Here is a 15,237-nt window from a genome sequence, read left to right as displayed (position 1 = left end):
TTTTCAGGCAGGGAGTGAAAAGGCAGGATGGCTAGTGGCACCTACTGGCCAAACTGGGAAGAGACACGAAGGGCAGGATCAGACGGGAGCCAAACATGAGATTGAATGTGGAATATAACATTCATTTTGTTGCTTTACGTCTTTGCTGCAATGCCTTCGTTTGCCATATTTCCAGACAATGCTGCTCAACAAAGTATTGAGACTTTTCAGTTATATTAAAACATTTCTTAGAAAAATAATCAAAAAGTAATGTTTGCATTACTTTGGTAAAGTAATCAATAGTTACATTACTTATTACATTTTAACAGGGTAACTAGAAATCTATAATGTATTACACTTCAAAAGTAACCTTCCCACATGACTCAGGAAGCACAGGACAGGGACACCCTGAATGGATTATTTCTATTTAAATATCATCCTTTAAGAAACACCTTTAAAGACCAGATTTTGTTTCCATAGTAGAACTTACTCTTAGGCTATTCGCACCTTTTTGTGTTAGTTTCTCTATTTTCTTTCTATACTTTGAATTTAACTTTAAACCACAAATTATCCATGTATGTGTGTAATCTTACTGTCTAACTTGAGATTTGCTTTAATTTTAACTGTAGACTGCATTATCCCAATTCATAATATTTCCAAACAACTTTGTTATCTGAGCAGAAAAAAACAACAATAGATTTATGCATCACTCTCTTTGCCATGCACCTTTGGAGAGCACAGTGCTGACTTTGAAAGCTTTTGCTCAGTTCTAAACCACTTCCATTAAATCGTGCAGCCTATCATCCTGGCCACACCACATGGATGATTATGTGGCAAAAGCCACAACAGCTATACAGGTCCTACACATAAGACAAAACCTGTATGTCCAGCATATAGAAATAATACTCTGTTCATGAGAAGCTAATATAGGTTCAGAATCGTCGACTCTCATGCATCTGGTGGGGCACTCACGCTTTCAGACTCTCACACTCATGCAAGAAATCTTACGACAAATCAATATTATTCCGCTATTACCCTAAAATGAGCTGCATCAAAAACATTGGCATAGTTTGCAAACTATACAGACGATTTACAAGGTAATAAAACTGTTACATACATGTAAGTGCATGTGTATGTGAGTGCAGACTTGTCTCGAATTGAAAATCTCACTTGCGCCATCTGACCAAAGTTGGCCACCCTGTGGATTGTAATTATTTTGGGCTACCATCTGTATTTATGCCTTGTATGTGCTGAATTTCTTCTTCTGTGTAAGTGGAGTACTGCAGGATGATGTGACAAAGAAAGAGAGAAATATGGCTCCTTTATCCTCCTGGACCAGAGATAATTAGAAGTGAATGATTAGCTCTCAAGCTCAATTTTAGACTCACACAACTCATCTGTGAAAATGAGGCAATGGAATTATTTACCAACTATTTCTAAGAGCTACATCATTTCATGATTTCAGCTGTTACAGTCCCACAGGTTTCATGTGCTAAGTAAAATGTTTCAGTTTAAGGCAAAATTTAAATCAATTTTCGAATGTTTTAAGTCCTTGATTTGTAACTGTACTTTGTTGAGTATCCAATAGGTCACAGCATCAAGTAGCCAAACAAGAATATGGTCCTGAACTGTGAGTGGATCTTTGATTTTCATCACACAGAAGGAACTGGTTATGTTTCATAGTTAGGGACTGTAAAAAAAATGGTGGAAACAAAAAAAGAGAGAGTACCACTAGATGGTGCTCTCTCTTAAAAAAAAAGACACAAAGCCTGCCCCAAAGCAAACCAAGAGCACCATCTAGTGGGGAAAAAAAATTAAGCAAATGGTTCATGATGCATCACTTTTTCCATCTCTGGTTATGCACAAGTTGTATGTATTATAGAGAATCGAATGTGAGTGTGGAATATTTTAATAAAATACCTTTTTTGTAATTGTACAAGGAGAAAGCACATAACTGTAACAGACAGAAGCCTGTACACAGCAGAATTGTCGTTATCCCGAAAGCAGGTCAGCACCGGGGAGGCTCGGGCCCAAAAGTCAGAGAGGGAGGTTCACCGGGGAACCTGAGAAGGCGGGCATGAGGGGAGCAGGTCCGGGTTCAATGGCTGATCGGCAGGGCAAGCAGAGTGTTTCAGAGTTAGACAGAGAACACAGGTTAGATGGTTCAGCACACCTCATCAGAAAAGGGACAATACCTTGCGTCGATCTACTGATCGCGCTGTGTTAAGTAGATGAGGAATGGGATGGAACGGGTGTGACATTAACATTGAAAATTCAGTCTTAGCATATCCCATCTTGCTCTCCTGTGAAAGACACACATAGATCCAACAGTCAAGATTCAATTCTTTATTGTTGTTGTGCATGACAGTACAGTGAGATTGAGGTAGCAGCTCCCAGAGTGACAAAGTGTAAAAATACAGAATTGTTAGTAAATATGTGCAAAGTACAATGGATAAGTAATTTATGGTGGTGTGGTGGGTGTCAGGGGTTCACTATCACTGTAGTGTGAGCCCCTTTTATTCACTAGTGCCTGATTCAACCTGGTTACCACACTGGGGCAAAAACTGTTCTTAAATCTGGTAGTTGGGGTTTGAATGCCCTGTACCTTCAACAGGATAGCAACAGTTCAAACAAATGGTGTCCAGGGTTTGATGCATCGCCTAGGATGCTCTCGGCTCTATGAGGACAGTGAGAAGCATACATGTCTGCAAGGGAAGATAGTAGAGCGGCAGTAACCTTCTCTGCATTCCAGATGATTCACTGGGGAGCGGTTTTGTCTGTTGCAGTGCAGTTATCAAACCAGGTGGTGATGTTATAGTTTAAAATGCTTTTGATTGAGCGACTGTAAAAGGATTTTAGGAACTGCAGTTCCAAGCTGACTGTCTTTAGTTTATGGAGGAAGTACAACCTTGGTTTTACTTTCTTCTTCAGTGCTCTGGTGTTGTTGGACCATGACTTCATCCCTGATATGGGTCTCCAGGAGATTGGATCTGGGGAATTTTTTCAATATCCTCTGTGGCACTATTGATATGGATGGGAGTGGGATCAGTGTGTGTTCTCCTGAAGCTGATAATGAGCTCTTTGGTTTTGACGGTGTTTAGTGGCAGATTGTTCTCTGAAGTCCATGTCAACAGCCTGTGTACCTCGTCTCTGCAGGTTGACTCATCGGCGTCTGCAATCCACTGCCACCACTGTTGTGGCATCTTCGAACTTTCACATTGGTGTTTGTGCTGTGGGCTGGAAGACAGTCGTGGGCGTATACGTGCTGAGCACATGGCCCTGGGGTGCACCGGTGCGGATCGTAAGGGTGGATAAAAGGTGGGGGCCCAGTTTCACTGTTTGGGGGGCAGTTGGTTAGAAAGTCACAGATCCATGTGCAGATAGGTTAGCTAAGACCCAGCTCACAGAGCTTGCTGTAGACCCGGGAGAGTATGATGGTGTTAAATGAGGATCTATAATCAATGAAAAGCATCCACACAAATGACCCTGGGTGTTCAAATCGGGTGAGAGCTCTATTCAGAATGGTGGCAATGGAATCCTCTGTGGACCCATTAGGTCTGTAGCCATATTGGTGCTTGTTTAGGGCATTTGGAATTGTGGCTTTGAGGTGTGAGAGGTCCAGCCGCGCTAAGCATCTGGAAATAATGTAGGTGAGTGTAACCGGTCTGAAGACTTTCAGGACCATAGTGGTGAATTTGTGACAGTTGGGGACAGTGGCCAGTGATAGGGAGAGGATGAAGGTGGATTTCAATACCACTGCTAGTTGGTCTGCACAGCAGAACACAGAGCTTGGAGTCAGAGTGCGGTGTCAGCCATTCAACCCACACACACCCTAGGGGCAGTTTTTGCGGTCAAGAACCTTGCTGAAACACTCTGCTGGCCATGGGATTTGAACCTGTGACCTTCAAATCACAAACACATCCCCGTAATATTTGTCAAGATTTCAACTGATCATGATTTAAGTAGCAGAAAATTCTCCATTGTGTTTTGGAGAATCATGCATGAATGTAATTAGCTGTAATACCATAGTGTTCTCCTGATTAATTGTGCTGTAGAGGTGTGTCTGTGAACTTAGCTTTGACACTGATTTCATTATCTAAATTCAAGATTTGAATTTATATATATATATATATATATTCCTTTTTGTAACAGACTGAACTATTAATTCAGAATACATAAAATGGATTACGCAGTGAGTTTTGCAATGATTGGCTACAAATTGTTATAATGAAATAGCCAAAGAAACAAAAAAGAATTTACAAGTCTATAGTAGAAATAAAATGCGTACTTTTATATGTAACTTACAATGGACGAAATTAAAACTACAGCAGTTAGATTTGCCTATCCCTATAGCCTAAGGGATATGCCTTAAAACCAGTTCAGTGACTCTGTCACCTGCATGCTGGCTCTTTGAAGAACAACATGCACAGATATTGGTAAGCGACTCAGATCTGATGCATGCGAATGGATGCCATAGTGGAGCTATACAGTGAACCTGGTACTGAGGCCGGGAAGAAGAAGGACTTCTTTATCTTCACAATATAATACAATATTTTAAAGCAATACAAAGTCTAATGGGGTGTCTATTAATGTTCCTTGTCAGAATTCAGGTACAATAGAGTAAGAACAATTCTGACACTCTAAAATATAAATGATATAGACACTGACATTTACCATAAAACATATAACTCAAATTCTTCACATCTTATTATGATTTATTTCTTATATCACAGTAAATTCCCTCATTAATCCAGACTGCTGCTATTCGTCATGCTGGAATAATACACTCACCTCATTATGCTGGTGACCAGTCAGTGCTGATGGGTTTGCCTATATATAATATTCCCCCAAAGGGCAGAGAAAGAAAACATGTAATAATTGACTTTTCAGGATTTCTTAGGATTGATGGTCTAAAAAATAGCATAACAGACAGGAAATTAAATGAAAAATGAAATGAGGGAAATTTTCTTAAAGCTATGTTGACTTCTTTGGATTCATATCTAAGATGATCGTGGGGCAGTACAACTGGGCTGAGCACCTTATGGTATGTGAATAACCAAAAAGGTGTCAATACCGTACAGGCTAAATACCATGCAGTTATTTGAAGTCATATAAGCGTTATGCTTCAGCACGTCATTCAGAGCTGCAAAGGGGCAAGTTGCGGGTCCCGTAGAGGTGAAGCAAACAGCCAGTTGAGGAATGTCTCCCCCTCTGAATACTCCAGCCACCATCTGCTTCTCATACCTGGAGTTCAGGGCAGAGCTTTTATCAAGAGGTGCTTGAGGACTTCCAAAAGGCCTTAGCATTCTATCTTCTTACAGGACGCTCTGCAGTGCCTTGTGACGGCCAAGCAGTCTGCAGTGCCTTGTGACTGTCAAGCAGTCTGCAGTGCCTTGTGACGGCCAAGCAGTCTGCAGTGCCTTGTGACGGCCAAGCAGTCTGCAGTGCCTTGTGACGCACTGCCAAGCCAGTGGTGTTGTCTCTTAGACAGAGTGAAGAGTGTGGAGTATAGGTACAATGCTGCTTAGTGAGGCGTGACCTCAGTGTTTCATTCTATGACTCTGCATCCCAGACTCTTCAGTTGAATTCCAAACTTCATAACACTGGACCACTGGTTTTTACTGGTCTCTGTATGTGAGCTGCTATTCCTTGCGAGGTATACACACCACCTGAAACGTGACCTTTGTTATGATCTGTGCGCCATCTACATTTCCCAACTTTTGAAATGAATCTTGTGTCCCCCCCCCCCCCTTCACTGGCTTTTCCCCTATTCTGAGGCTCCAATTTCACAGTTTGTACCTGGAATCTGGCATCCAAGGTAAAAACATTTCCATGCTGTCTCTAGGAATAAAGACGCAAAGGGGCGTAGCCTGTGTGCCCAGTCTCTCCACATTACTGTCTCACCATTAAGTCGCTCCAGGGCTTCAGAACTGCAGCCTCCTGCTTCACTTCTAGTGCTCTGTCTCGTTGGTGCTTATATGCCTGATTCTATGTCGCACACATTTAAAAAAAGATAAACAACAGTACTGAGGAACAGAGCAAATTCTTCAGGTATTTTTAGTTCTTCATAGTAGACCTGAGTGACCTCAACGAATCAGTGGGATGGATAAATACGGCACTGAATACTACCCAGAATCAGCTCAAAAAAGAACAGAATCGTTTTCGTTTCGAAGTCCAGACTTATGTCTGGCTGCTTTATGTGGCACCAGGGGATCAGGAGATCGTTCTTCATTGCATTTGAGTTTTAAGCGAAAACTCGAAGGGCAAATGTTTATTAACATTGTATTTAGCTGTTCCTTATCTTTCCCTGGCGCTTGTTACCCGAGTCCCTGTTCAGGTCGGTGCATCGCGGCTCTGGTGGCACAGGCCACTGGGGATCAATGCTCCAGTGTGCACGGCACAAAGGAAGCAATGTGCACTGGAGACGGCCCGCCCAGGCCCCGCCCCGTGCAGCTGGCACGCTGGGCAGGCCTCCACAGAATGTCCCCTGGAGGCTCTCTCCCGACGGAGGCCTCCGGCAGGCCGGTCTGGGCCTCCTGCTCCCGGCCCAGACTCCTCTGCCAGCCGCCCTTAAGCTCCAGGAGACGCACTGGGCCATCTGCAGCGGGCAGGAGGGTGCCATCGCGGGGACTCACTCACCTCTCAGCACTCCAGCGACACCCTGATCGCGTGATTATATTCGTCTTGGCCTCTTCATTCTTGTTTCCTAACGGTCATTTTGTTTCTGAGAATCTGGAAGTTTGCTTCACAGCCAAGCAATGTTTTATGGGGCTACATAATTTGTTTAAGTCCATATCATCATTGTGGGACTTTTATGTTTTATCGTAATTCTCAGGCCTCAGGTCTCAGTTATGTTGGCAATACAAGTATACTTTTCTATATATACATGCACACACAGATATATATTTTCTCCGCTTATTAAGTTTAGAATTTCAAATTAAATGTTGTATAAATTAATGTTCATAATTCTCAGCTCTTCAACTGTATTTACATACTTGTTATTAATGTAGATCAATGCAGACACACAACAGGTAATGCATCCATCCATCCATCCATCACTTTGACCACTTGATCCCAACTGGGGTTGGAGGGGGACTGGAGCCTATCCCATGATAATGGATCCCAGGATAATGGATCCCAGGATAATGGATCCCAGGATAATGGATCCCAGGATAGGGACACACACACTTTTACAGGGCCAATGTAAACTGGTCAATCAACCAGTCCTGCACATTTTTGGACTGTGGGGGGAAACCAGAGCCGCTGGTACAAACTCCACACGGAAAGGACCTGGGACCGAACCCAGGACCTTCTTACTATGAGGCAGCCTACTACCCAAACTGATCACTAGTGAAAAACGAAAGTTTTGATTATCTCTGATTATTTATTGATGGTCATTGTTGGAGCATCGCAACATTAAATTATCGTAAACCTGATGTCTAGTAAAGTAAGAGCTGACTGTATAGTGCACTGTTGTTAAACTAGGCCGCAAGGAGGATTTTCTGCCGGGAGGGGCCTTGGATAGCCCGTAGCTACTAGCACACCCAGCCTGATATGTCAGGGGGGTACAGCAGGCCGGGGGCATGTGCCCCTCCCTCCAAATGGCTTCGGCATGCGTATCATTTGGAGACATGCTGCATTTGTTACCCCTCAGGCATGCTTGGGCCTTCTGAAATTCTGGAACGGCTGCAAAGGATTCCACGTTCATGGTGTCCATAGCATGACCCTGGATCAGCTAACCGCTCTGAGGGACCGAGAGCGCTTTGTCCTGGCCGACCCAGCTACCCAGAACTTCAGAATGTAAGACACTAAACTGAAATATTTTTGAAACAAAGTATTATTAAAGCCTGTATCCAAGGTAATGATTATACTAAAGCTTCACCATTCTCAGCTGTCCACCGTTGATCACACTGGGATCAATAAAGCATATTCCCTTTGATTAGCTTTATGGATTTAATTCATCCTGATCTTGGGCTATTTGACCTGGTGAATCTTGGGTTCTCAAACTGTGGGCTAGAACTCTTTTGCCAGCTGGTGATTAGTGTGATCTGTGCCCTTGGTCTTGTCTGGCCCTTGCCTTTGTACCATGTGAGTAGAAAGCTTTCACAGTGATGGAATTAACAAGACATTCAGCACAGAATCCAAGCACTCAGAAAGATGCATATTGAAATGAGAAAAATGTTAAAATACAAATTTTCAATGTCAAATGATGAATGCTTCTCAAAAATTAATCCACTGTTAATGAAGATTTTACATATGGCTGTTAAAGTGATGGACTTTTATGTGCAATTTTATTTGGACACGGTAAATTTTCTAGTACATGAACCATTTACTGAATAATTTTTGGGTGTCTTTAAATAAAAGGAATATACAAACGTTCACCTCAGTGGATGATTTCCGATCAGCATCTTTATTTAAAAGCCTCTGTTTCAAAAGCAATAAAGCTTCATTACAGGCTGTCTGATTACCGTAAAGCTGCACACAGACCGATGTGTCTGGTATAAGGGCACTCCTGATATTCCTCTTGTCACACAGGATTTTTGTGTGGTGTGTTCATAGTCAGCGGTCCGCTATGTTTGTCATGTTGGATACAGTGCCAGGGGCTCTGTCTTCATGACTGCACAGATCACCTCACTGCGTCCCTAAAAGACAACAGTGCTGAAAGAACTTATATTATTAAAGTAAAAAAAAAAATCTCCCTTTGTGCTAAAATAGGCCGCAATTGCTTTGATCAACAGAGCACCGATTGACGATATTCCCAGAAGGATTTGAAGCATTTATTCTTTGCCCTATGACTGTCTGTGCAGTGTGGTTTTTAGTTCAGTCTGCAGGCTGAAAGCTACATTTCAGCCTGTTACGTAAGATGGTGTGATTGTCTTAAGGAGTTTTGCGGTGAGGGAGTGTGATTGCTTGCTAGGGTTCTGTCAAGAGGAGGCCAGAGGACTGTGTTAACAAGGGCAATGCTGCTGACTAACTGCACGATCACCTTCAACAGATGTGTTGGCTTTCTGCTCTCCAGCTGCAAAAGAAAGGCTGTTCTCCCTGTTGGCAGTTTCCCAGCAAAACACTGAGCTTTCAAAGTACGCAATCAATTTGGCAGAGATACGGATGCAGCATACGGGTGATCATTAGGCGAAACGCAGATTGCTGCACAGAAAAGTGGTAATGATGGAGAAAAAATGTACCATTTTAGCATAAAAACCCACATTCATTTATTTTGTATCATGCTTAAATTGAAACAATTTAACACAGTTATTAAAAGTAACAGCATATGGTTAAGACTCAAAAACTATATCATCAAAGGATGTCATAAGGAAATATTTGTCTTCCTTTCCAGGATTTCCTCTCATTGTTCTGAATTTGAAGAATAACTTGAATAGCATATTAGAGCAGTAACTCTGTGTCCTCTCCTTCTGCCTGTATACATTCAAGTGCTGCTATTCTGTCCTCATTATGCTTTTACAAACCAACATTTATCTGGATAAAAGCTTTTGAGGGAAAGATGTGTTTATTGCTGGGATGTTCACTTTAAAATAATTATCCTTCCATCTTACGACAGTTTATACTGGATGGAGAAACATCGAGCCTGGAACTGATCCCATTCTGAGCAATTTAAAGAGCAAAGAACAGACACAGGACTGCAGGCAGCATTTCGGAGAGCAAGAGACAGTTTAACTTATAACCCCATGTACTTGAATCTGCACAACATTGGGCGAACATGCCAATCAATGCCCCCTAATTGTGGGGTGTGACACCACCATTTCACCCCATCTTTAAATGAATAACAAGGCAAAACAAACAATTGTTTCACTCAAACAAATGAACAATAATCTTGCTAATATATTTTACTGTTATTTTTACCCCAAACCATTTCAATCTGCTACATGCACTGTGACTAATTAGTGAACAGCAATGCTTACTTGTATTAAAGTGGAAAATAAAATGTCAAAATAGCCATAAGTATGTTTTCTCAATCCATTATTGCGGGTTGAATAGAATTACAAACTCTTTCAAGTTAATAAAAAAAAATGATGTGATGAAAAGACCATAAGTGGGCAATAGGCTTAGCGGCCGAATTGCAACGTAATCTTCAGAATTATGAGAATAATTATGATACAACATATTTATTAGATATCTACCTAGATGTGACCCTAATCATGTGAAGGGGTTAGGAGACGGACAGGTAATTATTAGATGTGTAATACACATGTGTGGTTTGACTTCTCTCCTGTTCTTCGAAATACTCATGAAACCTACATATTTAGACTATTATTTGAATACCACATTTCAGATCAGTCTTGACATTCCTTCTGAGTCATAGGACCCGACCGATGTTTCTTAATTTAGACATACCGATCACACTGGATAAAATATTCAGCTGAGTGTCCCGGCATTATTTGATACTGGGTGTAGCTGTTTTTTAACTGGTTGGACGTTGGCCAAGGCCAGTATGTTGGGTGCTGGATTCACTGACAAACTTCCTCTGCAGCTGCGAGAGGGACCCGGCCTGCCAAGTGGAAACACCGTCTGGACGGGACACACATGAGCGATGGAACATAACTGGGTGGGTCTCAGCTGACCCCCCTTGAAAAACGAACATCCAAAAGGAGGTCGTGCCCTCTTTGCACCCTGGGTCTAAACAGCCTGTCTTAGGTTCATTTTGCTCTCTGCCCTGCCGCTGATGGTTGGATTATAGCTGCACACATGAATGAGAAGCAGATGATTCTATTTTTGACAGCGGGGGAACTGCGATCTCAGGGTCTAGTTTCCTGCCTTTAATGGCCTTAAAAGGACACGACCAGCCACAAGAAAATAAATGAAGAGAGGGAAATATTCCAAGGACCGGAAGATACAAGTTGTTGGATACATTTGTGGAAGAAACCCAATCTGAAAGATTGCTAGCGCTTTCCAAAACACTAAAAATCATAGGCTACTGCATTAATTCATAGTCCTCCCTTATATGTACGTGATACTTCAGAGAAAACAATGTTATATAATTTACTACTTGGTTATATTTCTGTTATAAACTCTATGTATAACTGTTTTTTCCATCCATCCATCCATCCATCCATCCAACCATCCATCCATTTTCTATACCAGCTTGACCTATGCAAGGTTTGACCTATGCCTTATTTTTAGTTTTTAATTAGTTTTAATCTAAGTATTAAAAAAACCAACAAGTGAACATTTCTAGCTTTATAAAATGAGACACTTTCATTTTCTCAAAACTTCCCATAGAGCACAAGGCTGCAGCGAGACAGAAGCTTACAGTACATAAGGATGTGGAAGGCAAGGCATGAACCTGGCAGAGAGAAGCTTTCATCCATCATCCCCGTACAGGGTGAGCCTGGAGACTGGAGCCTGGAGCCTGACCCCAGACACAAGGCAAGGAGGCACCTTGGAAAGTCAGTCACTTGCAAACATACACATTCTAGGCAGTTTCAAGTTGCAAATCTGCATGTTTTTGCACTGTGTCTGGAAAACATAGTGTCTGAAGATAAAACATGCAAACAGCCTGAACACTGTAAGGAGATCCAACCCCCCCAATGCCGCCGGTATGAAGCTAGAGGGTTAAACAGAGCAGGTGCCATGAAAAAAAAATGAAGAAACGTAAATAGTTTGCAAGATTCCATTTTGTAAAACAGGATTTATTTTTGTGAGAGTAGGTTGGAGGGTCTGACCTGCTGTCCAAGCTGGGAGTGAGAATCAGATGAGTGTAAGTGTTTCCTAACATAAAGCCCAGCTTCTGCTTTGAATTGTTGGATGAGCAGAATGAATGTCTACAGGGGACTGAGATTAAACGTTGTCTAATCGGAGGGGAGGTGCTCGTGCCAGTAAATCCATCTGCAGATTAGATTCAATAAGTTTAACCATCCTACTTTTCCCAAGGTGGGGCAGGGGGGCAAGTGTATGATTTGGTGCCCCCCCCCCCCCCCCCCCTTAGCTGGGACTGCCTGATATCCCTATATGTCTGTATCTTCTGCTCTCATGACTCCAGACCGGAGCCATCCTTTCAGATCAGACCTGAAACTAATCGCTTCGTGCCAATTTCACATTCAAGTTATTAATTACATTTTAACATAATGTCTATGAAATTGGGATGTATAATTTACTTAGCCGTGCACTCTGGAAAACAGTGTCTGATTGGAAGGTTGCGAGTTCAAATCCTGCGGCCGGCAGAATAATGACATGATTGGGCCCTTGAGTGAGGCTCTTAACCCCCATTGTCCCGGGGCTGCTGGACGCCAGCAGATCCTCCATCCTGACCCCAAAATGGGGAAGGGATCAGTGACAGCCCGGACTCCCCATGGGGGGGAATGAATATCCCTATTCTAATCAAGGTCATATGTGTATTATTTGTACGTAGTCTACACAAAAGCTAGTACTATGTAGTGTGTGGAAAAATCCTTCAAATCAAGTTTTCTAATCCAAGTGTTTGTCAAGGAGAGTCAATTATAACAGTAATTACATCCACAGTTAGGTTGTGGATAGAGGAAGTTTGCATGTTCTTTAAGACTGTAAGGTGTCATATAAAAGAAGCTACATACACTGGCTAGTGATGATGCCTCTTGTTAGCGGAGGTGGAAAATTCAGGTCCAGAAAGTACAAATCCAGACCAAGATTTTGTTTCAACCAGTCAGTTGAGTGCTCTGTAACTGTGACTCTTTATGCTAAACTGGTTGGTTGAAACAAAACCTTGGTCTGGATTTGTACTTTCTGGACCTGAACTTTCCACCTCCGCTTGCAAGCCTTAGTGTCCTGGATCCGTAGTTACTCCTTGATAGTGGCACTGACACCTGTTGGTAAAAGGAGAGGTTCCTCGGGCATCAAACGATTCAGGTAATGCTACTAAAGGAAAAAAAAATATTATAGTGAAGAGTGCGATTGCTTATGTTGAAGTGGCATTATCTCTCGGCAGAGAGCAGCGGAAGAGTGGCATTTCTTTGTGTTAGATGAAGGATAGGCAGTGTCTCCTCCTCTCAGTCATAAAGTTTGAGTCACAATGACAGAGTGACATAGTCAGACACGTTACAAAATCGTACAGGTTTGTTTCTCAGCAGACGTGTCATACAGGCATGAGCTCTAATCAGTAGTGTTAAGTTCAAGCTTTATGTTTTATGTTTAGTAAATGAATTAATTTTGTTTTACTATCTTCAGAAACATACTAAAGCATCTGTTGTGAACAGAAGCGGTAATCATAATGCTGGATTCTGGAAGACAGGCGGAATGTGGTTTTGAGTCTGTCGTGGTGTTCCTGTTACGGTCCCTTGGGCCCCGCAGTGTACTGTGCAACCTTCCAAGAAGGTCTGTGATCCATGCTGCCTGGACAGTGTCCTTCTTTTTCAAAATAGAGGCCCATCCAGGACTGGTGAGGACTGCTGAAGGGGTGGGAGATGAGGGAGGCGTCCTGCTCGATAGGCTTCATATCTTCTCTAACTACAGTACAGCACCAACTTTTCTGATCTTTTGTTCTTCTCTGTAGGACGTGATGTGTGTCAAACCACCAGCAGTCATCATATTGCCACACCCATTTCTAGCTCGAGGTACAGTAACCAGTATTTTATGTCATAATCCTTTTTAATGTCATTATAGGTTTTCAACACATAACATAATTGTTCCAGATTAATCACTGTCATATTAGTATAATATATCTGTAGCCTTTATAGCCCTGAATCCATAGATATATGTGTATGTGTATTTATCATTTATCATTTTATCATTTAATCTTTTTCCCTATTTTCACTCTGCAGGGCATCTTTGAAGCTTTGAAGGAAGAAATTTTTTTTCTCTTGTGATTATTATTAATTTTTTTTACTTCAGATTAGACTTTCCGGACCATTATGAAATCTATAAAAACCAAGGGCACCAGGAGTAACAGCCGAATATAGAAGTTACAATTGTTTCCGACAAATTTAGAGGTCAGGCAAAAACAAATGATGCTATCAAGGTAAAAGAGGATTTGAACATAGTTGGAGTGCCGGAGACAGATGCCAGGTGCTGATGAAGCTGATTTTTTAAAGTACACTGACTGCGGCATCCTGATGGAGCTGATCCTGGTGGAGCTGATCCTGATGGGGCTGATCCTGATGGGGCTGATCCTGATGGAGCTGATCCTGGTGGAGCCAGGCGCAGCAGGAAGACTAAGCATTATGAATCTGTGCGTTATGGTTACAGAGCTATGGAACAGGTTCCGAATTACACAATGCTATTGACAGAATCCGATGGTATTTAAAAGCCAGATGAGTACAAAAGTCTGCCTATGGTTGTGCGTCTGTCTCTGAGTCTCCTGTGCTACCGTGTTTAATGTCACGACTTGTACCTTGTATGTTTTCTTTGTGGTTTTGTTGTTTATTTTGTATCAGTTTCTTTTCTCTTCCCACTCCATCCCTTTCTTACACAATAATATGCATTCATCTGCACATTTACACACCTTCTCCTGTACGAGAATGTCATTCCTGGTGTTAAAGCCAAAAAACAATACAATTCAATTGTTTTAAACCTTTTGAAATAGTGCTTTTTGTTTTCCTCCAACTCTTTGTAATGTGAATCTCCTACACAGAGCCCTTTACTCGAACTCCTGGGCAAACAGGAATCTGTGTAGAAGTGCACAGGAATTTTTGAAATATCTTACGGCCTAAAAGACTAGAGGTCATGTGAGTGAGTATGTATCCTGCCATAAACAGAAAATATTAACGATTTGTATTTTTTCGTTTCTTTACGGACGTGTAATTGCATGCTTGCTATTTATAGAGCAGTACAAAGCTGCTAATTAAACGAAGTCCTTATTAGCATGCTTGTGAAGGGTATGGTGGCTCAGTGATTGGCAGTGTTGCTTCCCACTTCCACTGTCGGGATTTTAATCTCTGCTGTGTTTGTGCAGTGTTTGTATGTTTTACCTGTAGCACTCACTGAAATCTTGGGACGCTCACTCAATTCAATAAAAATACTGCAAATGTTTTGGTCGTCATTACTTTATTCATTTGTTTAGAAGAAAGTTTTGAAATAAAACATTCATTTCAAGTAGTAATAAACTGAAACCCAAATTATAGTTTTGAAAAAGCTGTTCTGAGTTAAAAAGTTCATTGACACACAGCCTTATTGGGTGTTATTTAATTAGTGACACCTTTACAATAACATAAAACGCCAAACATTTGTGTTTAGTATTCCTTTGGCAGCCACTGACTACAGTTGCAATTAATAGCAAAATGGCTAAATGAGTCGATCAAAAAAGTTATGACGTTTAATAAAAAGAAAATA

At 41.7% G+C, this 15,237-nt stretch overlaps 2 long non-coding RNA genes across 2 annotated transcripts; both read left to right on the top strand.

The window, feature by feature from the left end:
* Positions 1-6,486: 6,486 nt before the first annotated feature.
* Positions 6,487-13,494, top strand: LOC111834562 (uncharacterized). Its single transcript, XR_002836033.2, has 5 exons — positions 6,487-6,648; positions 7,634-7,779; positions 10,469-10,543; positions 11,218-11,364; positions 13,463-13,494. It is a non-coding gene; the product is annotated as an uncharacterized lncRNA (long non-coding RNA).
* On the top strand, positions 13,488-14,936 carry LOC111834563 (uncharacterized). The gene is made up of 2 exons (XR_002836034.2): positions 13,488-13,523; positions 13,731-14,936. It is a non-coding gene; the product is annotated as an uncharacterized lncRNA (long non-coding RNA).
* Positions 14,937-15,237: the final 301 nt, after the last annotated feature.

This window comes from Paramormyrops kingsleyae, chromosome 8 (assembly GCF_048594095.1).
Source record: "Paramormyrops kingsleyae isolate MSU_618 chromosome 8, PKINGS_0.4, whole genome shotgun sequence".
Taxonomy (NCBI): Eukaryota; Metazoa; Chordata; class Actinopteri; order Osteoglossiformes; family Mormyridae; genus Paramormyrops; species Paramormyrops kingsleyae.
The sequence above is the reverse complement of the archived record's forward strand: the minus strand, read 5'-3'. Positions and strand labels throughout refer to the sequence as shown.